The 27,338-nt window shown below is 36.3% G+C and overlaps 1 protein-coding gene across 2 annotated transcripts in view; it reads left to right on the top strand.

Moving 5' to 3' along the window:
- The window catches only part of LOC149811783 (uncharacterized), a 52,582-nt gene extending 27,330 nt beyond the window's left edge, over positions 1-25,252 (top strand). For both annotated transcript variants that reach the window (XM_089993663.1, XM_089993664.1), the window contains exon 5: positions 25,146-25,252. The gene's annotated coding sequence lies outside the window, so the exon portion shown is untranslated. The remainder of the gene's footprint in view (positions 1-25,145) is intronic.
- Positions 25,253-27,338: the final 2,086 nt, after the last annotated feature.

The raw sequence follows: 27,338 nt of genomic DNA, 5'->3' as shown, positions 1-27,338 counted from the left end.
TTAATACACTCTTATGAAGAACCTTTTAGTTATGCTACAGCCAAAGATCACCCCGAGTGGGTTAAAGCTATGACAATAGAATTAGAAGTCTTAGAAAAGGCAAATACCTGGACCGTTCAAGACATTCCACCAAACAAAAAATCTATTGGCTGTCGATGGTTATACAAAGTTAAGACCAAAAACGATGGCACTCTTGAGAGATTTAAAGCTCGGTTAGTTGCCAAAGGTTATTCCCAATAATATGGAATAGATTTTGAAGGAACCTTTGTCCCAATAGCTAGAATGACCACTGTTAGAATTTTGATAGCTCTTGCTTTTATAAAGAAATGACATATTTTTCAAATGGATGTTAAGAATGCATTTCTAAATGAAAGTTTAGCTGAAGAAGTATATATGGATCCACCACCAGGAATTAATATCCCTGGAGGAAAAACTCTTCGCTTAAATAAGGCTTTATATGAACTTAAACAAGCTCCAAAAGCTTGGTATGATAAGTTTAGTAATGTTATGCTTGATTTTGGTTTTCCATCTTGTCTTACTGACACAACTTTGTTTGTTAAGAACTCTGATGCATGTATTATTATCCTTCTCCTCTATGTTGATGACATGATCATTACCGTAAGTGATAAGCAGAGAGTTTACAATATTAAAAAGTTTTTTAAAATACATTTTGAAATGAGTGATTTAGGATTTTTGAAATTCTTTCTTGGTATAAAAGTTGCATACTCTTCTAGAGAATATTTACTAACTCAGTCTAAATTTGCTTTAAATATTATTGTTAGGTCAGGTATTTTAGATGAAAGACATGTAGACACTCCTGAGATCGTAAATAATAAAATGAAGATGAATGATGGAGAACCACTTGAGAACCCAATACCTTACAGACAACTTGTTGGGGCATTGTCTTACCTTTCCATCACTCGACCTAACATTGCATATGTTGTCCACACAGCAAGTCAATTTCAGCATGCACCCACTACTGTTCATATGGGAGCAGTATTGCGAATTATTAGATATCTTAAAACCTCTATTTGTAGATGACTTTTTTTGTCTGCTTTTTCCTCATTAGAACTAATTGCTTATATTGATGTAGATTAGGGAGGTGATCTAAATGATCGACACTCAACTACTGGGTTTTGTGTGTTTTTAGGAGAATCATTGATCACTTGGAGATGTAAGAAGCAACAAAAAGTCTCTCTTTCATCAACCGAAACCGAGTACAGAGCCATAGCTACAACCACATAATGGTACTTGTATTTATTACGAGTGTTGTTATGAATACTTGTCTTATGCAAATGCTTTGCTTGACTGGTAAATAGAGTTAGTTACTCTTCACCTATTATATCTGTGAGATTGCTATAGTTGCTTATTTAGCACTATAATCCTTATTGCTCTTGTACGTAGCTGTTTGCCTTACTAGAGCCTTGCTTACTCTATAGCATGTTTGATTAGATTTGCTAGTCTTGCTTGTTCCTGCTTTAGCTAGCGTTTATCTTACTTATTGCAACTTTTGCTCTTTCTTGTCCTTTGCACCCCTGCTAGTCTGTTGTGAGACTGACCCATTTTTCATGGGCAGGTGGTGAACAGGTTGAGACAGCTTGCGATGGCACGATGACGCGATGCATTCAAGGCAATGCCCTCTCCTGACGTTGCAATCCTGGGGACTCTTTTGATAAGATGTGGTATAAGGTTTCTTTGAAAGCACCACTTTTGATTATAACTCTGCATTTCTAAAACTGTATTACCAAAATGTATTTCTTCTTTTCATTTCAATAAAATATATATTTGAACTGCAAATCGGTTTGTAAGGGGGGGGATCTGCTTTTTGGTTGTAATGCGCCCAAGGTCTAGGGACTTGTTGTTTTGAACCTGATCTTCCGCTGAACTTCTGTTTTAAACTCTGATAAATGATTGATTTCAAAGCTTTCAACTTTTTTCATAAAAGGTTTCAAGTCCACGATTTTGGGGCGTTATATTATGTGTTTTGCAAAATACTAAAATTCATAGTTGAATGTCTCTTAATGTATGTATGGACTATCTTTGGAATTTTTAATATATTGTGATGTAAACATGAACTTTTATTGTGATCTATTTCTAATATAGTCTTTTTATCACCATTTGAATATGTTATTTCATTTGAGCGATATTGTTCTATTAAGTAAGATTATTTTCAAAATGACATGTGTTTGGCTAAGGCCTTCTTTAGGTATATGCCTTAAAGAGGTCTATTGAATTGCATAAGCATGACTTGTTATCATATAATAAATGTGTTCATCTTAGTGGTTTCTCTCTTGCGTATTGATATTTTGCATCATGCTTATTGGAGAGTGCTATATTGTGAGAAAAATCTCTTGTTTGATGTGACCATATATATGTGGATCTTTATGGCTCTTTGGGAGTTTTTTTATTAATAACATCAATATTGTTTTTTATTCTCTTGTTCCTTTTTGTGAGGATTGTGTATTGCCCTTAGTTGGCTCTTTGTATCTCGTCCACTATTGGCTTTATATCTATGTGGTTGTGCACTAGTGCACTCAAGATTTTATAGCTCTTTGGGAATCTCTATATGATTGTCTTCAATTGCGTTATAGCAACTTATGATGTAGCTCTAACTTCTTAAAATCATGTGTCCTTGTCTCTTTAGTAAGATTTATTGATCTTTTGTTTGTGATGTGCTTAGTGCACTTGTTTCTTGATTGATGGAGTTATGATCTCTTGAAGGATTCTCAAAATTCATAATTCCATCTCCTCTATGAAAATTGCTTATATTGGGCATGACTTATTATTTGCTTATTCGAGTTTATAAAAATTTTCATAAGACATTATTGAATATAATTGCATCAATTGACATATTGTTGTGCATATGATTGTACTAATTCTTATGCTAAGGTTTTCATCTAACTTTATTGGATTTGATTTGAAACTTATTTTTTTAAATCAGATATTTGATATAAACTCATCTATTTGGAAATTGATTTACGTGAGTGTGTATTGCTTTTTTTTATGGCATTTAGGTTGTCCATCACATAAATTTATATGATGCATCATTTCTGTGTAGTTATACACTGCCGGTCCCAAGCCCGGATAAAGGAGGAGGGTTGCGGTAGGCCTGTGACAGCCAGCATAAAAACTTTGTCATATCCTATGAAAATGAACCAATATGAGAATTTCGTTGGGGCGTTCCCTACTGAGCGACGCGCTGTACTCTCTAGGCCCGGAGGCAGTGATAAATGTGCAAGGGTTGCTAGGTCGTCGCCCAGAAGCGACGCGTCACACCGGCGCCCGGGTGTGGTGTCAAATAGGCAAGGGTTCCCTCACTTTGTTGGACGGGTGGGGGTAAAGAAGTTAGTCCAAGACCATAAAATTAGGTTAGCCACTTGGAACATAGGGTCTTTAACTGGTAAGTTGGTAGAGTTAGTAGATGTTATGTGTAGGAGAAAGATTGATATTTTATGTCTTCAAGAGACGAAATGGGTAGGTGAGAAAGCTAAAGTGATAGAACCTTGGGGATATAAGATTTGGTATACAGGAATAAATAGGAATAGGAATGGAGTAGGGATTGTTATGAGTCGTCAGTTTATAGATAATGTAGTTGAGGTCCGTAGGAAGGGTGATAGAATTTTACTTATTAAATTAGTATTAGGTACGGATATTATTAATATTATTAGTGTTTATGTACCTCAAGTAGGTTTAGATGATTCCATTAAGCATCAATTTTGGGAAGATTTAGATGGAGTAGTACAAGAGACATCTTATGGAGAAAAGCTTTTCATCGGCGGTGACCTTAATGGACATGTAGGCATTAGTAGGGATGGATTTGAGAATATCCATGGAGGCTATGGTATAGGAGAAAGAAATGAAAGTGGAGAAAGGATTTTAGATTTTTGTTTGTTTTATGATATGATCTTAGCAAACACTTGGTTTAGGAAGAGGGAGTCTCACCTAGTAACATTTAAAAGTGGGGTTAATACGAGTCAAATAGATTTTTTCCTACTTAGAAAGAGAGATAGGGGTTGTTGCATCGATTGTAAGGTTATACCAGGAGAAAGTGTAGCTACACAACATAGAGTCTTAATTTTAGATCTTAGAATTAGACAATGCCGCAAAAGGGATAGACATAGGATAGATCCTAGAATTAAGTGGTGGGCACTGAAAGGAGCTAAACAAGGAATGTTTGTAGAGCAGGTAGTTAAGGAAGTTGATTGGTGTCTCGAGGAGGATTCAGAATCAATGTGGAATAAGATAGCAGGTGGTATGAGAAAAGTAGCTAAGGAGGTATTGGGTGAGTCTAAAGGCGGTGCACCACTAGGTAAGGATACATCATGGTGGAACGAGGATGTCAAATTAGCTATTAAGGTTAAAAGATAGTGTTATAGAAATCTAAGTAAGAGTCGTGATAATGAGAATTTGGAGAAGTATATGATAGCAAAGAAGGAAGCTAAAAAAGTTGTTCGAAACGCGAGGGCTAAGGTATATAAGGAGGTTTATGACAAGTTGGATACCAAAGAAGGCGAGAAGGATATTTATAGGCTTGCAAAGATGAGAGATAGGAAATCGAAGGATTTGGGTATGGTTAGATGTATCAAAGATGAAACGCAAAGGGTTTTAGTCAAAGATGAGGAGATTAAGGAGAGATGGAAAGATTATTTTGATAAGCTATTTAATGATAGTCATGCTCAAGATCTTGGAGACTTCTCCATTCCTTTTCATGAGATAAATCGTGACTTCATGCGCAAGATTCAAAAGAAAGAAATTGCAGAGGCTTTGAAGAAAATGAAATCAAGAAGGGCAGTTGGCCCAGATGGTATACCTATCGAGGCTTGGAAATGCTTGGGAGAGAAAGGTTTAGAATGGTTGACAAATCTTTTTAACTTGATTTGGCGAACAAATAAGATGCCTAATGAGTGGAGGAAGAGTACTTTGGTGCCTTTATATAAGAATAAGGGTGATATACAAGATTGCACAAACTATCGTGGTATAAAACTCATGAGTCATACTATGAAACTTTGGGAGAGGGTGATTGAGTCTAGGTTGAGGAAGGTTGTCATGATATCGGAGAATCAATTTGGTTTTATGCCTGGAAGATCAACTATGGAAGCTATACATCTTCTTAGACAACTTATTGAAAGATATAGAGAGATGAACAAAGATTTGCATATGGTTTTTATTGATTTAGAGAAGGCATACGATAGAGTACCTAGGGACGTTCTCTGGTGGACAATGATGAAGAAAGGTGTTTCTCTCAAGTACATTAGTATAATTAAAGATATGTATGAAGGAGTAGTAACCAATGTCCGCACTTGTGGAGGGGTGACAACCAATTTTCCGATAACGGTTGGGTTACATCAAGGATCTGCTTTAAGCCCTTTCCTATTTGCGATAGTGATGGATGAACTTACGAGATCAATTCAAGAAAATGTACCGTGGTGTATGTTGTTTGCTGATGATATTGTTTTGATTGATGAGTCTAGAGCTGGGGTTAATGCTAAGTTAGAATTATGGAGACAGACATTGGAAGCTAGAGGTTTTAAGTTGAGTAAGAGTAAGACTGAATATATGGAATGTCGGTTTAGTAAGCAACGAAGTAGTGATGGGAGTGTAGTGAAGCTTGGTGAGCAAGATATACCGGTGAATGATTATTTCAAATATTTGGGATCCATCATTCAAAAGTATGGAGAAATTGATGGAGATGTAAATCATAGGATAAAGGTTGGGTGGATGAAATGGAAAAGTGCTACTGGAGTGCTGTGCGATCATAGAATGCCATTGCGGTTGAAGGGAAAGTTTTATAGGACGACTATTAGACCCGCTTTACTATATGGTACGGAATGTTGGGCTGCCAAGAGACATCATATTCAAAAAATGAGTGTAGCTGAGATGCGGATGCTTAGATGGATGTGTGGAAATACAATAAAAGATAAGATTCGGAACGAAGAGATACGTAAGAAGGTAGGTGTTGCACCCATTGAAAATAAGATGCGAGAGAATCGTTTACGGTGGTTTGGACATATTCGGCGAAGGCCTAATGATGCTCCAGTTAGAAGGTTGGAGAAATGGGAAAATATATTAGTTAAAAGAGGTCGGGGTAGGCCTAGGAAGACTTGAATGGAGATGATAGGAAAGGATATGAATGCTTTGAACCTCACCGAGGACATGGCGTTGGATAGAAATGATTGGAGGAAAAGGATTCATGTGGAAGACCCAAAATGAATTTCTTTTTGGTTCATATCGCTGACCCCAATTGTTTTGGGATGAAGGCGTAGTTGTTGTTGTTGTTGTTGTATCATTTCTGTAGGCCTTGTTATTTGTTTAGAGATGTTGAGTGAGTTGTGTGCACCTCATTTTATGTCAGTTTTGATTGTCAATTTATGGTTTGACTCTAACTGACAATTGTTTGATCTCTGGATATATGAGTGTGTTGTATCATTTATTTGTTTTTGGCAATTGTTATTATTATGGATGATTATAATTTTGTTTATCTGTGATGGATATCTATTTTTGAAACTATGGTGTTTTGAAAGATTGTTAAAATTAATATTCTTATTGGTGACATTAGTGTGTTTCCATTATAAGCTTTCTTACCTCAAGAGACTTCTCATTTTTATGTGTTCTTATCTAAGTGTCATTATATATAGACAAAATATGTTTATTCACACCTTTGTGTGTGATTTTTACCCATTGGTGGCAGTGTGATTATACTCTTAATTTAGTCATTGATACACTTGTTTTAAGTGTCATTATATGTAGACAAGAGGTTTTATTCACACCTTTGTGTGTAATTTTAGTCCATTAGTGACATTGTGATTATGCTCTTGTTCTAGTCGCTGATACACTTTGAGTGTCATTATTTGTAAACAAAAGATGTTTATAAACACCTTTGTGTGTGTCTTTAGCCCTTTAGTAACATTATGCTTATGCTTTTGTTATAGTTGCTAAAATACTATTTTTGAGGATTGGAGGCCGAGTGAGGTGATTGCTTGTGATGGTTAAACTAGTATTAAGTTTTGCAAAATTTAGATTTTTAAATCTCTTTATATTTTTCCAAACTCATTTGTTATTGCATGAGAAATGATTATTAAAATATTTTCATGCATTTTGCATTATACATGCTTTAGTTGCATGATTTATTCTATCTTGCACGTTCTAAATAAGTTTAATTATTGCCTTCTCAAGTATCTTTTATACATAAACCTTGTACCTTTTTATTGTGTTATTGTGCTCTAAGTGGTCTATCTGTGTGAGTTTGTGTGATTGATTCATAAGTGAACTTTGTGCAACTAAATATTGTATTCTTTGTAAGCTCGTAAGAGGCACTTTCTTGTTCCCATTCATGCTCTTGTTCTTGTTTGACCAATGCTTCTCTCAACATTTCATTAGTAAAATTGCATATTGTGTCGTGTGTGCCCATAAGGGCTATTTGTAACGACCCCAACTTATACCCATTGAAAATGCAGATTTTTTTTTTTCACAAGTGCGGAAATCTTTTTTGAAACCCGAGGCCTTTACAGTTCCACTCCCAATTGGATAAAACAACCAACCACGATAGAGCTTACAATTATCATCCATACCAAACCAAAACCAAACCTTTATTGAAATAATAAGTGATTAAGTCTCGAGACAATTGCATAAATGAAAAACTCATAGTGCAATAACAACTAAATGAAATGAAAAGGAAATAAAAGAAGAGCCACGCTGTCTATCTGTAATCTGTCTTGCAAGTGCGTGACACTCGTAACTCCCCTAGAAGCTAGTCGCTTCACTGATCACCTGCGGCTGCGAAAAATCATAGAAGTAGGGTGTCAGAATCGAAATCCTGAGCACATGTACTTCTAATGAAACAAGTGAGCTAAGAAACATAGATAAGGTTTCATGCAATAGTTCAAAAGAATAAATTATGACATTTATATAATTCAATTAAACATTCATGCAACAAGGAAACATTTATTAAGCATGAAAGAACATTAATCAATAACAAGAATTACAATTTAAAGTAAGCAAGACATTTAACATGTATTAAAAATTAAACATCATGCATCCATCAACATGTAACAATTAAGGGAACATCTAAAATATGCATATTCTAATGCTAGCAGAATTATGCAAGATTTATGTGCAATGCATGAACACTTTATTATCTTTCATTAAAGTTTTCTTTTTCATATGCATGCCCTATTAAATGCATACAATTTAAGTTTTTCTTTTTAATTACCGTTGCCCGTGGATACACCAAACGGGTAAGATTTTTCGAGGTCAAGTAGGGTTCCCGGGGTAACTTATCACACAAGTTGTATTTTATTAGTGGGTTTCAAACTTAGCCCTTGACCGAATTACCTTTGGAACATTAAACCTCCACATCTAATGTCGGGACACTAAAGACCTCCACATCCAATAGTGCCACCTTCTTGGTATATCAAAATAACAACTGTGTCGAACACACCACCTCCAGGTAAAGCGACGGACTCTCCCTAAAACCGTGGTCAGGAGAAAAAACTTCAATATCGGGTTCAGGGGTAAGAAGTAAAGCACACAGAGTTTTTGTATCCTCATGGTCCTCCAAAACCGAATCTCTAAGATCTCCATTCTTCCGATGAAAGATCTCAGAACGTATATTATACTTATATTATTCATTATCTTTTTATTAAAAGTCAATTATTAAGTTTTGCAATTGAACATGAAAAAACAAAGTCAAAGGTTCGCATTTACCCCTGAGAGAACTATCACGGGACTCCCACACGTAGAAACACATAAAACAATGCAATATAGTGCAATCAAAATAAATGTAATTTTTGCGATGCATTTATATTAAATAAAGAATGAGCAAACCAAAACTCGAGGCTCTCCAGGCCCACGATAATTCATTTTGATTATCGATGCACCATATTCAAAAACCATAACAACACATCATAATTCACATGTTTTCTAAATGCACATTCATATATAAAAATTTCAACCATACTCTTGAACAAAGAGTAATTAAAGCATGTTTATATTTAATTCACGTGATAGTAACACATGCAAGTTTTCATGTAATGCACATACTTAATTTAATGGCATGCTTTCATTCACTGTGCATAAATATGTTAATTGCATATCGTATGCTTCCATTTGATTCACATGCATGTCAATTACATAACTTCATATTTTAATTCACACACTTATGTCACATGCAAGCTTTCATTCATGAATCTCTTTATTTGATACCCAAATTCAGGTCCAAGTCATGATTCCGTATTCACTTTGATCATGTGAATACTTATGCAATTAGACATGCCACATAAATCTGAAATTCAAGACTTGCACCTACTCTCAAGATATACCTGCAAATAACAATGCTTTTGAGTTTTAGTAACACAAAATCTTTCAATCCTAAGCATGCGAAGTCACACTCAAACATACCTGTGGCTGAACATTTACAATAGGTGAAATCTAGAAATTTGCATAAGCGCATCTCATATGTACATGTAACTTATATATATATATATTTCAGAACTTATACCCAACTGACCCAACCGTCTGGGGGTCTCAAATAGGCCCAGCTGACCTTAGTCAGCTGGGTCGGGTCTGGTTAGCCCTAGGCAGGGCCTGGCAGTAGGCTGCGAGGCCTGTCCCAGCCCTACCCAAGGGCCGGGCTAGCCAAAATAGCCCAGCCGACCCTGTTGGGCCTGACAGCCCATGCAAAGGCCCAGCCCGGGCCTGTGTGTGCTGTTAGGGCTGAACAACCACAAAAAAAAAACATTTTATTTTTTTACCTACCTTTTTTATCTGTTGTTGAATAAAAAAAATGTGACCAAGCCGACCCAGTCGGCTGGGTCTGGCCTACAGACAAACAGCATCCAGCCGACCCTCTCGGTTGGGTCAGGTACTCAGCCCAGCCGACTCAGTCGGCTGGGGCTGACTGCCGCAGGTAGTCTCTCGCTCCTGTCTATTCCTAACCAGTTACTTCCATTGCCAGAGATCCCAGAACCATTACTGGTTCTTGTGTGAGAGAAAAGAGTGGGCTCATCCTACAGAAGAGAATCGTGTTCCTGGTGATATTATACAGTCACAATGGAGCAATTACTAGATGTAAGATGATTTATGGTGTTATCCCTATCATTTAGCAGTAAATGCATGATTATCTTCAGGACCTTATCAACACATCGTTGAAAAAAAACAGGAAAGAGTTGACATAAATTAAGATTAAGAAATCATTATCAACAGAAAAAAAATTGAGATGCAGTTATTTGCTCACTTTTCCAAAAGTAGGCAAGGGTTGTATGTAGTGCATATAAAACAACCAAACAAGATCTAACTGCTTACTGCCTCTGAGAAATGATTAGAAAATTGTCATTTTCCACAATGTTTTCTTGAACTGGGACCATTCCAGATGTACACTGGAATGCATGTTTCACTTTCTTCTTTCGTAACAATGTGAACTAGTATGTCAAGTTACCTCTTTATTAATGAACTTTAAAGAAGAATAATAAAACATAATTTGATTGCACCATACAGTACACCCCATGAATACTGCTCAGACCTGAAACATTAGATACAACTTAAACACCTATTGCATGTTGGAGTGCAAATAACAATTGACAAACGAGCCAAAGATTGCAAGAAAAGGTTCAAACTTCCAGATAGATAAACTCAGCTAGCGCCTCCTAATCACGATATTCACTACCAAAAAAAACTTTTATAAAAATTGGCAATACTAGAGTGTACACACATAATCCACTATATTTTTCATGGATTAAAATTTTGTTTACCATAAAAATTACTTTCACAAGTATGTTATTTCATAATAACTTTCAAGAGGATGAAATCATTCATCCATGGATCTTAGAGTAAATGGTCAGATTTACTCATTCACATGTATTTCTACTAAAATACTGCATGAAAATCGAATCCATGTTCTTTTTCTCACTCAAATCAAAAGAGAAACCTGTACCTTTGCGTGAATCGAAGGAAAATAATGGTGGATAAAGGGTTGGATGACTGAAAAAGATCAAATATCCTCTTTCTCTTCTCCCTTTTACCTCTCTTTTCCTTACTTTCTCATTCCCCCTTCTTTTTTCTCTTCTCTTTTTCTTTTTTTTCTCTTTTTGAAGTCTTTTTATAGGCCCCCATAGGAGAGGTCGCCCTTCCTTCTCCCACCCTCTCTAAGAGAGTTTCCAAAAAGTTGAACTCTCTCTTTCCCTTTGTTTCTTAATTTTTTGAAATACTGCCAAATGTTGACTTTTCCACATTTGGTAGTTTTTTAACTTTTTAAAACTTTTAAAACTCTCTTTAAGTAAGTATGAGGGCTCTTTTAAGGAGTCCCACTCAGCCCTAAACCAAAATTCAGAATTAATATTAATTAATTAATTATTAAATATTAATAAATTAAAAATATCTAAAAACTTTCAAAAATAACCAAATTAACCCTAAAGGCTTCTTAACTATAATAAAACCCAAATTAAGGCTTATGCTGAATTTAAAGCTGAAAAAACGTTTGGGCTTGGATTTGGAGCCGGATCCAAGATCCAAACCTGTAACGTCCCAAAATTTCAACTTGTGATTTCGAAAACATTATCGAAAAACCTTTCAAAAATTTAAAGTTTTCACTTTTAAAAACGACAGTGGAAGACCTTTAGAAAGGAGCACAAGTCAACAATCCTGAGTACGTTAGCTGAAAAACCACCATTCACATGAACAACTACTAAAAAGGAATTAAGGAAATAATGTAATAGATTATTAATAAAATCTGCAGTTTATTACAAAATGAGCAGTTTCCCAAAGTTCCATAATCTAAAGAAAAACTCTAAAACTCAGAGCCAAGATGCCAGCAGAAAGAAGAGAAATTTTGAGCCATATTGCACCACGCCATCGGCCGCCTGTGAAGTCTTACTCCTCACCTGCCCATGAAATGGGTCAGTTTCATAACAAACCAGTAGGTGCACGAATAGATAAGTAGAATAAAAATAAAGCAGGACATTCATGAGATAAGCAATTATTATATTAAAACAACCAATACAATTGTAATCTATTTTAACAAGTGTAACATGTGCAAAGAGCTATTGTTTAAAGCATTTTAAGCAGTACAAGTCTCAATCATCTACAACTATTCAAAAAGATATTCTTTAAGTTCTCATATTAACTAGCCTGTGGGTACGCACAGACGCGAAACATAGAAACCACCGAGACCGATCCAGAGGTATATTATGTCAGGTGTTTTCATTAACCCGGATGGCTGACTGAGTCCGCTCCTAAGGAGACGGTCAGTGACCAAGAGAGTAAATCCCCAAAGGCATTCGTGGTCCATGGATGCATCCAACTTCTGCAGAAGTACCTGGGAGTTACCACCTAGGATAATTTATGGTAATCCCAATTCCCCTAACTTCGATGACTGGGGAAGTCGAGTCTTTTGCCCGTGGGGTAGTTGTTAACAACCTGTCCATCGGAGTTTTTGTACCATCCATCTTCTCCCTTGATGAACCATGAAGGTCGAATGGGTACGACGAGGGTTTCTTAACCGCCGCCCCATTTTATATGCTCTGGTCTAATAGACCCACTCGAGCATCTTGCTTGTAAGGACGAGTTGTCACAATTTATGTGATCTCAGCTTTGTGCTAAATGCACACATTGAGGTTGCTACAACCTCATCATCCAAACATTGTAACACACATGGGACGTACTTGTCCAAAAGTACAATCATACCTTCTTAGAGGTACGACTACGATGAGAGGGCAACAATTAATGTTTTATGATTCTTTTGGTTCATACATGACATGTATTGCTCTTTAAGCAATTGGCCTGTGGAGGCCGACATTATCTCATTGATATCTATAAGGTGTTGATTGCTCACTTCAGGGCACTTCATGACCTCTCGAAAAATTTATACCGTACCTGTCTTAAGGTCCGGTCACAATAGCAAATTCGTGGGTTTCTCTCCAGAAATGAATCTATTCACAAAGTTTACATTAAGTATGCAATTTTAAAAGAATAAGCATGAGGAAACGCAGAACAGACAATCACGAGTTAAGTAATCCTACAGGTAAGCATGTATGCCAATTAAACTATTCAATTCTCTCTAGAATGAGTCTACCCATCGAGTTTACATTAAGCCTGCAATTTCAAAAGAATAAGAACGAGGAAAGCACTGACCAAACAATCATAAGTTAAATACTTCTTCAGATAAGCAAGTATGTAAAATAACTATTCTATCTCAGAAGTCTTATATTTTATTTCATTCATCCAAAATCCTCGTGCGACTTTCCCCTACCTCGGGATGTCGTGCAGCTGCGTGCGTGTACGGGTGTAGATGATACGAGGCTCAGGCCGTGGAGCCAGAGCGGGGTTCGATGCGAAGTCTTCAAAAGTGTGAGTATCCAGCGCTACATTATTTATCATGCGGAGAATAGAAAGTCAGGCAGGGCATCTCACTCGGCCTGTCGATCGAAAAAGAGAGAGGCAACAGGGGTGTGCTCCTGTTTGCCAAAACCAAAAAAGCGACAGGGGGCGAGCCCCTGCCTGCCGACAACAGTGAGGCGGCAGAGGGCGAGCCCCTGCCGGTCGAGAACCAAACAGGCGGCAGGGGGCGAGCCCTTGCCTGCCAAGAACCAAGGGACAACAGGGGGCTATCCCCTACCTTCCCAGAAACCAAGAGGTGGCAGGGGGCGAGCCCCTGCCTGCCGAGAACCACGGGGCAGCGGGGGCTATCCCCTGCCTTCCTAGAAACCAAGAGGCGGCAGGGGGCGAGCCCCTGCCTGCCCAACAATCAAAGGACGACAGGGGCATCGCCCTTGCCAGCCAAGATATCCTACGATATATTACACGAATATCAAATTTCGAATTTCACTTGAAAACAACCCAAATTTTGCTTGAATTTAAAGGTCGAAGTTAAAACTCTTTACCACGTTTCGATTGGCTCGCCTCGACCTTGTCGATGAGACCTGGGTTAAGCCCAGACTCAAAGGCATCAGTCTAAAAATCGAACCTCAAACGATTTTTCTCCCAGACTTAGCTAAATTTTTGTCAAAATTCTAAAATGACTAAGTACTAAAATACGCGATATTACACTATTATATGCATTTGTTATGCTCTTGGGATTGTTAACACTTTGTATTATCTTTTGGTGAATTAATGCTTTTTAGCCCTCAATATAGTGTCTCAGTTCTCTTCATGTATTTATATTGATTATCATTGCAGTCAGAGTTTTTGTAACGCTCCAAAATTTTAACCCAAACTTTAGAGGATTTTTTTTTTTTATAATAGCGGAAACAACCATTTCATTGTGTTAAGCATTAGGTGCATTACAGGAGTGTTCAAGCAACAACATTAATTTTATTCTAAATAAATACTGACATCAGAGTTTCTAAATAACAAGAATAATAAAAAATTAAAATTAAAATTTAATCTGAGATTGTCCCGGAAACACAATAAATCATACATCCTGATCGAAACCTCATCCCGCAGCCGCTCATAAACTCTACTTTTCACCTGAAAAATGGTAAATTGATTGGATATAGATTATAACTGTCTAAGTAGGAAATACTGCAATTTCTCTTGCAGGTATATCATGTGTCTAAGTATGTGATGTGAGTGTCATGCGTGATTTTCAGCATATACAAGAACAAGTAAAGAATCACGACCGTTTATGAACACTAACTAACAGGTAACGACATTAGCAAAATTTAACATCTCATAACCACAGATTTCATTGCATGCTAAAAGTAAATGTCCACATGTCAAAAATAATTGTTTACGTGTACAATTGTAAATCTGTCAGTACCTACTCAGATGTTTATCTTTAATTATTCTGCGGGTACACGCGGGCCAAGGCAATCGTTTCAGAAGAGAACATTCGGGAGTTTATTATTCATTGGTGTTTTATTAACCCGAATATTCTAACTGAAACTGTAAATCCTAAGGGAGCGGCCTATGACCGAGAGAACCTCCTAAAGGCTCAAAACCAAAACAGGATGCATCTCTAACTTCTGCAGAAGTACAAAGAGCTACCACCTAGGACACATTGGTAGTCCGGGTCCCCAACTCCGAGGGTTGGGGACCAACGAGCCATTTTTGCTCGAAACACAAAACACATGTCCCCGTAGTTTTGTACCACCTACCCTCTCTAAGGTAAGCCCGAATCTGAGTGGGTTAATTTTTTCATTTATTTAAATTACCCAAAGTACAGGGGCATTTCCCTAAACTACCTCCTACTATCATAGTAGTAGGTCCCTAACCTTAGTCATTTTACCAAGGCATACACATCCCAATTTTTTTTTTCATATTGATTGCACAAACCCACTCAGGGTGCTTCGGTACCTTTAAACCAGTCAAGTACACAAGCCCTGATACCTTTAAACCAGTGAGGCTCACAAAATTTAAATTTAAGTTTTTCACCGGTGTTATTGACATTCAGTGCAAGCTCATCAACCCAAATACCATATTGCCCATTAGGCAAGATTTTCCCAAGCGACACTATTTGTAGTTCATTAAGTCCATTCTTGGTTCTATTTCAATATAATATGCCGGTTCCAATTAACATAATTGAGCATTGTTCATATCCACACAAACATATAATGAAACATTACAGAAAACGAACACAACAGTCTAACTAGAGCCTGCTAATTTTGAACCCAACATATGCATGAAATAAGTCTTCACATGTGTATCAAACAAGTCTAGGAAATTCAGAATAATAAAAAGAACACAGTACCAGCTATAATAGTTGGACCTGATAGTGGAATTACAATTTATGTCACATGTGTTTAGAAATATCAAAAGGAAATGGTTGCAGTGAAACAATAAAACTTTATCATCAGCTGACGGAATGCAAAGGTCTCCCAAGTCCAATCTGTTTTATTATCCTATATAGGACCAGCAAGCTTGACATTAAATAAAATGTAACTAGAGATTAATATACGTACTGGACATGAAATAACATGTAACTGGCGATCTATATACATGTTGGTCATGAAATAAACTATATTCAGAGACATATACTTATGAAGTACAATGTAACCAGAACTCTCTCTCTCTCTATATATATATATAAAATTTTACTTATTAATTCTTACTATGTACTCGAATCCCCTTAAATGATTTTATTGTATATCTAGACTCAACAGACATGTACATAGATAAAAACAGTTTTATTCTTTATTTTTTTGTATGCCCGAATCAGCCCATAGGTAGTACAACAATTTTCTCTGTGACTGAATTCCACGCATTATAATCAATCGAATTCTAAGTACATGCAGGTAGTATAGCATAGTGAATTTTAGCCAAGTCCATATGCACTTGCATTCAGCACACACCCAGGAGATTTAAAACCAGTCCCTGTCCACTGACATTCAGCACATGCCTTCACTTAAGCCAAAACACAGATTTGTTCATTCCAGAGAGTACAGTAATCAAAATATTATGAAAAACTAAGTTTATTTGGTCTTTCCCCAAATCAGAACATGCAACACAGTTGCTCGGGTTAGAGAACACCCGCAGAAGCAAGGTTCTGTGTTTGCACAATCCTAACCCCATACCAATGGATTATGATGTAGGACTCGCATGCTTGAAACCAGTACCCCCCACTTGTCTAGGGGTCGGCTACGATGAAATCAATTCATACTGTTTCAAATAAATCAGTATTGTGAAAGCAAATCATAATGGTGCAATAAAATCAGTATTGTGAAAGCAAATCATACTGTTGCAATAAAATCAGTGCTGTGAATACAGTTAACGACATCTAATCAGAATCTAACAAGGTATGCTAGTCAGAATATGATAAGGTATGCTAATCAGAATCTAACAAGGTATGCTAATCATGTTATCTATTCAGCATATAACAAGGTATACAGTTGTCGTGAACTGATCAGAACCCTGTAAGACAAATCTAAGAGTGAGGCGACTGATCCGTACAACAATTTAGCAGTAAGGCAAATATGCTATTTGCTAAAGGGTTCCACCGCACTGTACAAGAGCTATTGTTTGAAAACCCCTACTCAAGCTAAATCACAGTGCCAAGCAATATCACACTGCTAAAGCAACAAGACAGGAACAAAGTGTGCTGGTGTGCATGTGCGTGTCTAAGTGCACGTGTGTAGGACACTTTAGTGTCCTGATATTGGCACAACCTTTCACAAGAAGTGTTTATTATCTAATGACTTGGCAAGACTGTCACCCCAGGCAGAAATTATTCAAGAACCCATAGAGGTGACTATGTCACACAGATATTACTGTATGTCCCTTTTTTTTTTTTCTCATTCAGACATCAGCAAACAGCCAATAAGAAGCATCCAAAGTCACAATTACTTCAACATCTATTAATATCATCCAATTCACATTTATATCATGTGATGCCCATAAGGTCTCTGCAAGCAGAAGAATTACTGCTAAAAGTCCATCCCTTGAGCCAATCCCAACGTAGAACCAGGCTTATAATCAGATCTCATAACAATATATACCAATTTTTTTTGTAGGGAACACAAATCATATTTCATGCATACTAATACAACCAATGCTTACTAACGAACAACGAACGCTAATCATTCAGCAATACATCATCAAATTTACAGGAAAAAAATCATATTTAATGCCTACCGATACAGCCGATAATTACTAACGAACAAGGAGCGTTAATTATTCCGTAACCCCCTTTTTTTTGATTTGGGATTTCTTGGACTCCCACACACACGAGCATCATGGCATACCCGAAAGAAAAGGTACAGTGATCCTACCTTAACCGACGAGAGGAGGAGGTGGCTGCCGTGGTTGTGAGGTCGCCGGCATCGATTGCTCCACAGTCGAGCACGGTCGAGAGGGAGAGGAATAGGGAGACAAAGAGAGTGGAGAGAACAAGGGAGCGAGAAGACATAGACGGGGAGAAGAGGAGAGTGGGAGGAAGAGAGAGGAGAGGAGATTTGTAGGAGGGTGGCCCCCCGAAAAGGAAGGGGGCAGTTACCTCCTTCTCCTCGGCGGCTGCACACACCCCTTCCCCTTTCTCGCTATTGCCTCGCGTTAGGGTTCACTCAGAACCCTAACGCAGCTTATCGAGCAGCCCCGTATCGGGTGAAAAATTTATACACTTACCTTGCGTACGCGGGGCGCGACTTGGGTCTGGATCCGAGACCTAGGATCCAACCGCGAGTTGGATCCGTGACTCGCCTGGGATATGGATCCGCATGTTGGATCCAATTGCTGATCCCAGTGTTACGTTTATTATTATTATTATTATTTTTATAATATTATTATTATTATCTATTTTTCTTTCTTTTTCTAATAGGTTTATATATATATATATATATATATATATATATATATATGATATTATAAGTATATACCCTTTATGGATCCTGGATCAAAAATGTGGATCCCAAGTGATCTTATTTTGGATCAAAGTAGAGTTTTAATTGGACTCAAATATTACCGATGTAAAATTGACATTGAAAATTAAGGATCCGATATCCAAGATCCAAATAAAGTAATGTGGATCCAAACATTGCCTAGGCTATTACGGATTCCCAATAAAGTGTTATAGGTCTAATATAGAAATTTTTTCATTAACATTTGATTTAAACTTCGCGGACCCGCTGAATTCATCCTGGATCTAATATCCAATATAACCATGATATTGAGGATCCAATATCAGAGATCTGATCCATTTGCCTAAAATCCATTAATGGTTATCCAATTAAAAATGTTCATGATTCGATATCTAAGATCCGAACATGATATCGAAGGTTCAAACTGGATATTAGGGACCCAATCATTGAAGATCCAAATAGGATTCCCGAGATCTAAATACGAATAACAATTATAAAAATAGCTTTGGACATAAATTGCGAGTTTATTTACCTAATAAAATTCATGGGTATTACAGTTATGTATTTTCGCTTATATTACTTTCTAAGCATTTGAAGGATATATTATTTTTTCCTAACGAATTGTTTGTGTGGACCATAAATAATCCTTTTAGTTATATTACTTCTTTGTCCAGTGATTGAAATTAGTTTTTATCTTCCGCCGTGTAAAAATGTTGTGATTTAAACTCTTATGAGTTATTTCTTCATGATATTAATGATTGTTTGAAAAATCCATATTTCATGTCTCTTACACATTAATGTGATAAATATGTGTAGTGACTTTAAATAATGCATGCTTTCATGAATGTTCAAAGTCATTAAACCTATCTTTAAGATATTTTTATGTGCTTATGTTCTCTTATTAAGAACTATGATTTCTCAAAATTAATGATTTTTTCAAATAATTTTTTGAAAAATGGTAAATTGTCTTATTAAATATTTTCTATATATTATATTTTTGTGTGTTTGACCATCCTCTCTTCATAATATATATATATATATTTATATATATATTTATTTGTGTATAACTATTTCTTGTTAGATTTCACTTGTTTTGCTCTATTTATAGGTTCTTGATCTTAAAGATTCTCTGTATAGTGGAGCATATGATTGAAGAGCCAAAGCCCCTTTAAAAATGCATCAAATGGAAAAACTTGATGAAGATTTTTTTATGTAATGAGTTTCTTCTTATTGTAATTACAAACTTCATTATTTGAATTTCATCTTTAATGAAATTGTTTATTTTTAAGTCTTGTATCCTATGGGTATTTGTATTATGAATGTGTGTTTAACTACATTGTATTCTTAATCCTTGGGACACATTGCAGAGTGCATTGGGATCCATGCCATTTCATGTCAATAACAACTCTACATGTGATGTAAGGCTCTAGAAGATAGTTTAGTTTTAGGATCTTTATAGTTTAGAACTTTAGAGATGAAGTTTGGCGTGGAAGACGTTGGTTAAATGTAATGTTTTTAGCTATCATGAACTCTTATTGGTTAAATGTAAGGCTTTAATTGTGTTTAAAATTTAAATTATGTAGTTGTCTTTTATTTACGTTGTCAATTATGAGTTGCATGGTTTGTTATTAATTTTAATTATGTAGTTGCCTTCGTATGTGAATTTATGGTTATATTTTGTGGAATTCATCATTGTTTTATGTGATATGATTTTTTGTATAATTTATGCTAAAATTTTCTGTTTTTTCTAGATTTTTTTGGAATTTTCGAAATATTTTTATTAAAAGTTTACGATACGGTACGATGTTACTTTGGGCCCGATCGTTACAGGTAATGATATGATACTTACAACCTTGAGTTAAACCAAATCCTAAGTATACGAACATTCATATTCTATATGAAGCTATTCCAAAGGAACCCAAAAGTATTTGAGAAGCTCTATCTCATTCTGGGTGGAAAATGACTATGGATGAAGAAATGTCAGCTTTAGCTTCAGATCAAACCTAAGATTTAGTTTCATGGAAACCCACCGTGAATATTGTTGGATCCAAGTGGGTTTTCAAATATAAACTCAATGGCAGTTTAGATTGCTTCAAGGCAAGGTTAGTTGCTAGAGGATTTACCCAAATAGAAGGGATTGATTTCAGAGAAACCTTCTCACCTGTTATTCAGTTAGCTAGTATTCAGACTGTTATAACGATAGCCACTGTCAAAAAGTGGGAGATAAGATGATTTGACATTAAAAATGTTTTTTTTCATTGATTGTTAAATGAAATCATTTACATGCAACAACCCTCGTATGGTCTCGAACAAGCCTCAAGAGCCTAGTTTGAGCGATTGAGCAATTTTTTGTTTGAATACAGGTTCAAAGGCATTTATTTAGATCCTTCCATGTTCACTTTTCACATAAACAATATGGTTCTCACCGAGAACCACCAAATTCTTATCAATAGTTTCATGGAAAAACTAAACAGGGAATTTCGTGTGAAAGATTTGGGATAACTTCATTTCTTCTTTGGAATAGAAGTTGTTTATACCAAAAAGGGGCTTTTTTTGTGCCAGACCAAATACACTAAGGGTATTCTGGAAACATCACAAATGTTAGACTGAAAACCTATGAGTACTTCCATGATCACCAAAATGGAAAGGTCTAAGGTAGAAGATAAATTTTTTGATAGCTCTACTTTATATCGAAGCATAGTGGGAGCATTATAGTATTTAACAATCACTCAACCAGAGCTCTCTTTATGTGTTAATTACATTAGTCAATTTATGCATGGGCCATAATAATATCATTTTCAAGTTGTGAAGCGGATTATTAGATACATCAAAGGCACCATCGATTTTGAATTGCGCATACTATCTCATATTACGTTGGATTTGTATGCTTTTTCTGATGCAAATTGGGTCGGATGCCAAATTACCAGGAAGTCCACCACATGATTTTGTACCTTTCTCGGATCAAACTGCATTTCTTAGAGTGCCAAGAACCAAAGCAGAGTGACAAGATCCATTGCAGAAGCAGAATATCGCTCCATGGCTTCTATAGCATTTGAATTCACTTGGATTCTATGCATTCTACCTGACATTGGAATCAAAGTTGAAGCTACCCGTGTTCTTCATTGTGACAACTCGAGTGCTCTCCATATGACTGAAAATCCAGTTTTTCATAATCAATCTAAACACATACAAATCAATTTTCATTATGTTAGAGAGATGGTAGCCTATGGAAATCTTATCACCAAGTTTGTTCCCTCTGTCAAGCAATTTGCAGATATTTTTACCAAACCCCTTGGAAAAACACAATTCTTGGCTTTGCGGAACAAACTAAGCTTTTACAGTCAGCTCAGTTTGACGGGGAGTGATAACAACCATCGTCCAAGCCTGATGACTCAACATTTGGATAAAGATAAGAATGAAGAAGATCAGTTAGTTTGTGAAGATCGGTCAATCTCATTTGAGAAAGAGGATCATTGTAAAGCTGAAAACAAGGATAAGATCAAAACTGAAACAAGAAAGGAAGATAAGTCGGTTTTGAGGAATCTGAATCTTGACTTTTGTAATCCTAAAATCGTGGCTAAATAGGTGGCTCAAAACAGAAATGTCTCTTCTGTATATATTCCTCCTTTTATTCTGAATTGTATTAAATGCTTGATTGTATATATATTGCAAATGTGGAAATTGTCTTGCAGGTACAAAATTTAAAATGATACTTAATGCTAAGTATCACATGCGGCTAAAAAGTCACGCGCATAAAATGCAAAACAATGTATAAATCGGGTAAACACCTGTGGTAAGAGTATATGATGCAAAAGCATCACACATACACGAGAACTTGTAGAAAACATGCTAGGTGCATACATATCACTTGTGGATATCTAGGATTGTTATGATTGAAGTTCGGAGATCAGGTTGAGCCTGATTTGAATGTATGAGTATAAAAATGCTTTTGTTGTTGTGGTTCAGGAGATCATGTTTATCATGGTTGTAGTTAGTGGAATATGGGGTGTGTTTGGTGCAGATACATGTTTGAGCATGCATTATTTAAAATAAATGTTGTATGATTGATGTGATGAAATGACTTAGTTGAATGCATGTGCGAAATGATGTTTTTATGCAGCATGCCATAAAGAAAATAAATGAAACATGCATTTGATCATACATGAATTGTGACATGTACCCTGCTTATGATATTTATGATGTGACATGTATCGTGCATGATAATATGAGTTATATGTGACATGTGTCATGTATAAAAGCATGCATGGCTGAATTTATGCATAAAGCATGTTGTAAATGAATCATGCATAGAGCATATCATATTATGTGTCATATGTATAGATCATGTTATATTTGAGTCATGCATATGGGCATGTACTGTTTAGTCATGCATATAGGCATGGATCATTGTATCATACATGATAGCATCAAAGGGTTATCCTATGATATAATGGTACTGAGATATGACCTATGAGACCATGGGTCCTAATTGAGGCATCGGTGAAACTAGACTTTCAGAGATGGTGGGGTTTGTCGCGATCTCGCGAGATGACTCGGTCCGTCCTGATCTCGCGATGACTAGGGCTGTCCCGATCTCTTGTCTTCTTTGGAGAGGGAAGATGGTACAAGCCTCATGGGATATTGTTGTTTTGAGGACTGAAGGTGCCTCTTGTCTCAGTCTCACGGAGGTTAGAGGACATGTCTACCGAAGAGTCTTAGGTGGTAGTATCACAACTCTGCAGAGTTAGGGATGCATGCCCGTTTTGAATGCCCGACAATTTGGTATGACGTAGTCCATGACCTGGACCATGGGTCTTCCCAACCGTTATACTGCAAGGTTGAATCGCTCGGAGGGAACCCAATTAAACTCTCAAAAAAATTAAGATACGTAAAATAATAAACCCCGTTGGTCGTTTCTAGGTAATTATCCTTTTTTGTACCAGATGAGTCTAAATAATCAAGAGGAATAATGTATTATATTTTTAGAATCACTGCAATCATGTGCATAAACATATAGATCCAGATAGGTAGAGTTGATAATGCTTACATATGTCATTGCATATGAGTTTATACATTTGAATGAAAAAGATATGTACTGAGTCATGAGATTGTCCAGTTAAGTCAAGTCGTGAACTTGATTGTGGTGCACATGTGCTTATGACACACTGGAAAGGTTGAGAGTAAGGACCTCTTTCTATTTGATAAATGCCAAAAGGTCATATTATAGTCACGAGAGCATACCTATAATTCATGAGTTGGAAAAGTTTATGCTTTATATGAATTATATGTGGATGCTTTGATTGACTTAGAATGATATATATCTTATTTATTTTGAAAAACATGTGCCTGTATTTCACGTTGAACATGATCAAATGAGAATTGACTTAATTATATTGTGCAATTGTATTGAATTGCTTAATCCTTATTCATTTTTGTGAATGAATGAATGTATGCTATGGATATGTATGAATGAATGAATGCTATGTGAATGATTATTGTTGGGATTCTCTTGAACTTCATTTTATAAATGATGATAATCACACTTTGATTGTATCATTACAAACTTGATTTGTATTTTTCAAAGTTGGTTTTGGGTTTCCTACATGCATGTGGATAATGCCCTACAATATATCATCTTAGAGGATTAGGCAAATGTCGAGCTGCTGCAAACTCGAGGGGACTCTCTTGTTATGATCTTTGAGGTATTCAGACTTTATTTATATTTTTAAAATGGTTGTAAAACATTAAACTTTACTGTTCTGAATCGTTACTCTTTTAAGATTTATAAATATTTTGGAATGAGATTTTCTTATGAATGCTATCTTTTCTTTTATGCAATAATTATGCATAGGATTGCAAATCTTAACTTTTATGTAACTCCTCAATTGTCTTAACCTTTAAATAAAATTTTTCATAATCCCTAGAGTAATAACCTTAATCGGATTGTGTTTAAGGTTGATTTTGTACTGAATCTGATACTGGGAGACTAATATATGCTTTCGCTTGTGTTCAGGCGGGTTGTCCAGTATTTAAAATGGTTGAAATGTGGTCATAGATGAACTTGTTGACACATTACTCTGAGGAGTCATGTCAAACTTTGTAACAATGATTTTTTTTTTAAATTTTCTCAAAATTTCGGGTTTTGAAAAAGTTTTAAAAAGATTGGATTTTGAGGGATGTTACACATGCATATCCGAAGCCCTTTATCAATTACAAGAATGGTGCTTCACCATCCATGAGTAAGTATGAAAACAAATATGTCATGATTGAAAAACTTCCTGCATATGTGCTAGAATTTGAAGATGGCGAAGACTTCATTGAACAAGGTTAAGGGAGTTGCTAGAGTTCGGACCCTTCCCGATTACTGGTGATGACACGTGGAATACATTGTATAATATCATCACAATTTTCCTAACTGTTTTTTATGTTTGTGGTTTGTCCATGTGTCACACACACACACACACACACACAGATACAGACACACACATTGAGACATGGAGGATGCACAACTAAGTTTAACAAATTAGTTCGCAAGACAGATCAGACAGCTTGCTGGTTTACTAGAACTAGAGCACCTGATTAGTATTATCAAAACTACCAAGTTAACTGTTATAGTGAAAAAAATCGTGGGTCCTATCCACAGGGCTAAGGGTTTTCATCTGACTGCATAAATGATATGATATTTTTCTCATTTTGGGCAATCTCAGTCCATATGAGTTGGCTTTCATTTAAGCATCTTTTTTCTGCATTGATCTGCTAAGTAACTAAGATGTGCTATTCAACTTATATAAGAACCTCAACTCATTGTGGAGCCTTCTTGTTATTGTTACTAACAGTCTGATCCTCTATTAAATGCATCTGTAGGAATTACCGAAAAGGATTCCATTGCATCATACAGGACATCACGTCCTGCTCCTACGCGATCCCATGAAGAGAGAGTGGCCTGTTCTTTACATCAGTAAAGATGGACGTCATTTATTAAGTAGTGGGTGGCAAGATTTTGTGGATGCTAACAATATTGAGCAAGGAAATGTATGTAATTTCTGTGTGAAAAAGGCAATCGATGTGGTTGAAGTGAAGATCCATAAAAGGTAGGCAAACTGCTTCCTTGTAGATGTTTGTCAATCCATGTAACTGACATTGTGTCAAACTAATCCGTTGTGTTAAAATGGTATTTTAGACCAGCAATTTGTCATGGCCAAATCACTTCGTTTTCTTGAAAGCCAATGAGGTGTGAGTGAGAGGTACCTTATGAGGATTTCAGATCTGAACTAGTTTTTCTTCATCTAGCATGCAATTTAGTCTTACAGTGGGTCCTAGTTGCTATGGTAGTCAGTCTATTGTTATTGTCTTGAATCATGACTTCCTGATTGATTGCCAAAGGCTTCGTTTACCATGTATTTATTAATTCTTCATCCATGATATTGGAATGTAAAGCACCGCCTTAGATGAATTCTCATCCTCAAACTTTAGAAGCCAATAGTTTCTAGGAACTTCAGAGTTGTACACAATCATCTCATCCTCAAGCGTGTCCCAAGACAAATCTTTAGCAGGACAAAATACAAGAACCTTAAAATTTTGAAATTCAAATTCAACTGTTCCGAGCTTTTAATTTATCTTTGAAAGGCTTCCATTGAATTTCTAGGCAAAACTGCCTATTTGCTTTTGCCACCTTCCACTTTTTCTTTTTCGCCAGAGAAAGCTGGGGTTAGTCAGTCAAGCGGAGCCCCCGTTGTTGCCACCTTCCACTTAGCATGTATATCAAGGAATCTTTGGCCAGGGCCTACCCTTGTGGTATCTGCTCATCTCTTAGTTGGAGGCTGTAAGTCTATTATGCCTTTGGATTCAGTCTATATACATGTAAGTACAAATTGGTTTGAAAACACCTCTCTGAAAGGAAGTTATTGCAAAACATGCTGTTCAGGCTAGGGTTATCCATGATGATTTCCCATAGTTGTGTCTTGCAAACATGACAATGGTCTAATTTTAAAACCTTGCACCAAGGGTGCTCACTAATCAACTTGCCAAAAGAAAACTGCTTCCAAGAATTGATGTTGGCATCTGCCAAATTCTGAATTTTAAAACTCAACGGCCAAATGTTTCAGAATATTGTGGACTGTTGGAAGTCTTAGGAGATCCTTGCCTTTGAAACATGTTTTTGAAAGATTTTGCCAGTTGATTCAGAGGTTATGCGGTTTTGAGATCCTTTTTTGTTTTGATAGGCAAGCTGGTGTTAGGCAGACCCCTACCAGATATCTCTTAAGCCTCATGTTTCCGAGGGATTCGAACATGGGCCTTCAGCTTGGCACAGGATCCCGCTTACCACATGGGATACCACCTCGGTCTGGTGATCCTTGTGGCATAGGAAAATGCTTGAGGATAGAAATCAAAGGGTTTTGTAGGATCTTGAGATCTAGGAATTTTAGCTTTAATCTCTTGAAAGGAATGAAGTTGCTAACTAAGCCCGTGGATCCAGTTTAAATAAACTAAGAAGCTTATACAAAAAATATAAACGTCACAAACTATGAATCGGATCAATCCGATATTCTATTACAGAAGTATGTTGAAAAATAATTTAGGATACATAATAATCCAAAAGAATCATGGTTGATCAAATCAATAAATTAAGCCTACATGTAGGATAATGATTTTTTCCCCAAAATTTTACACTTTCTTAATCAACAAAATGACTTATAGAGACAAAGTTATGTATGGCCATAGTGGAGAAACTGTAATGTTGCAATGACATCCGGTAACGATGAAGGGTGTTGGCCTCTCTAACTTTTGAAACCAACTTGGTTAACCAAAATACAGATTTCTCCTTCGAGCTGCAAAGCTATTGTAAACACCCAAAATTTTCACTTTCATTCACAAACACCTGCCTCTCGTCACTGTGACCCGTTCTCTAAATCCTTCAGGAAACTAGTTAGTCGACACCTGAGCCAACGCTATTCAAATCTCAAATTTTGCCCCAAATTCAGATATTTCAAAATTCAATCCCCAATTTCAATCATCAATTTTTGCTTTCGAACAGAAATGTTCAATTCTTTATCTCTG

The sequence above is a fragment of the Nuphar pumila genome, chromosome 17, assembly GCF_984573655.1.
Source record: "Nuphar pumila chromosome 17, dmNupPumi1.hap1.1, whole genome shotgun sequence".
NCBI lineage: Eukaryota > Viridiplantae > Streptophyta > Magnoliopsida > Nymphaeales > Nymphaeaceae > Nuphar > Nuphar pumila.
This window is presented reverse-complemented; position numbering and strand designations above follow the sequence as displayed.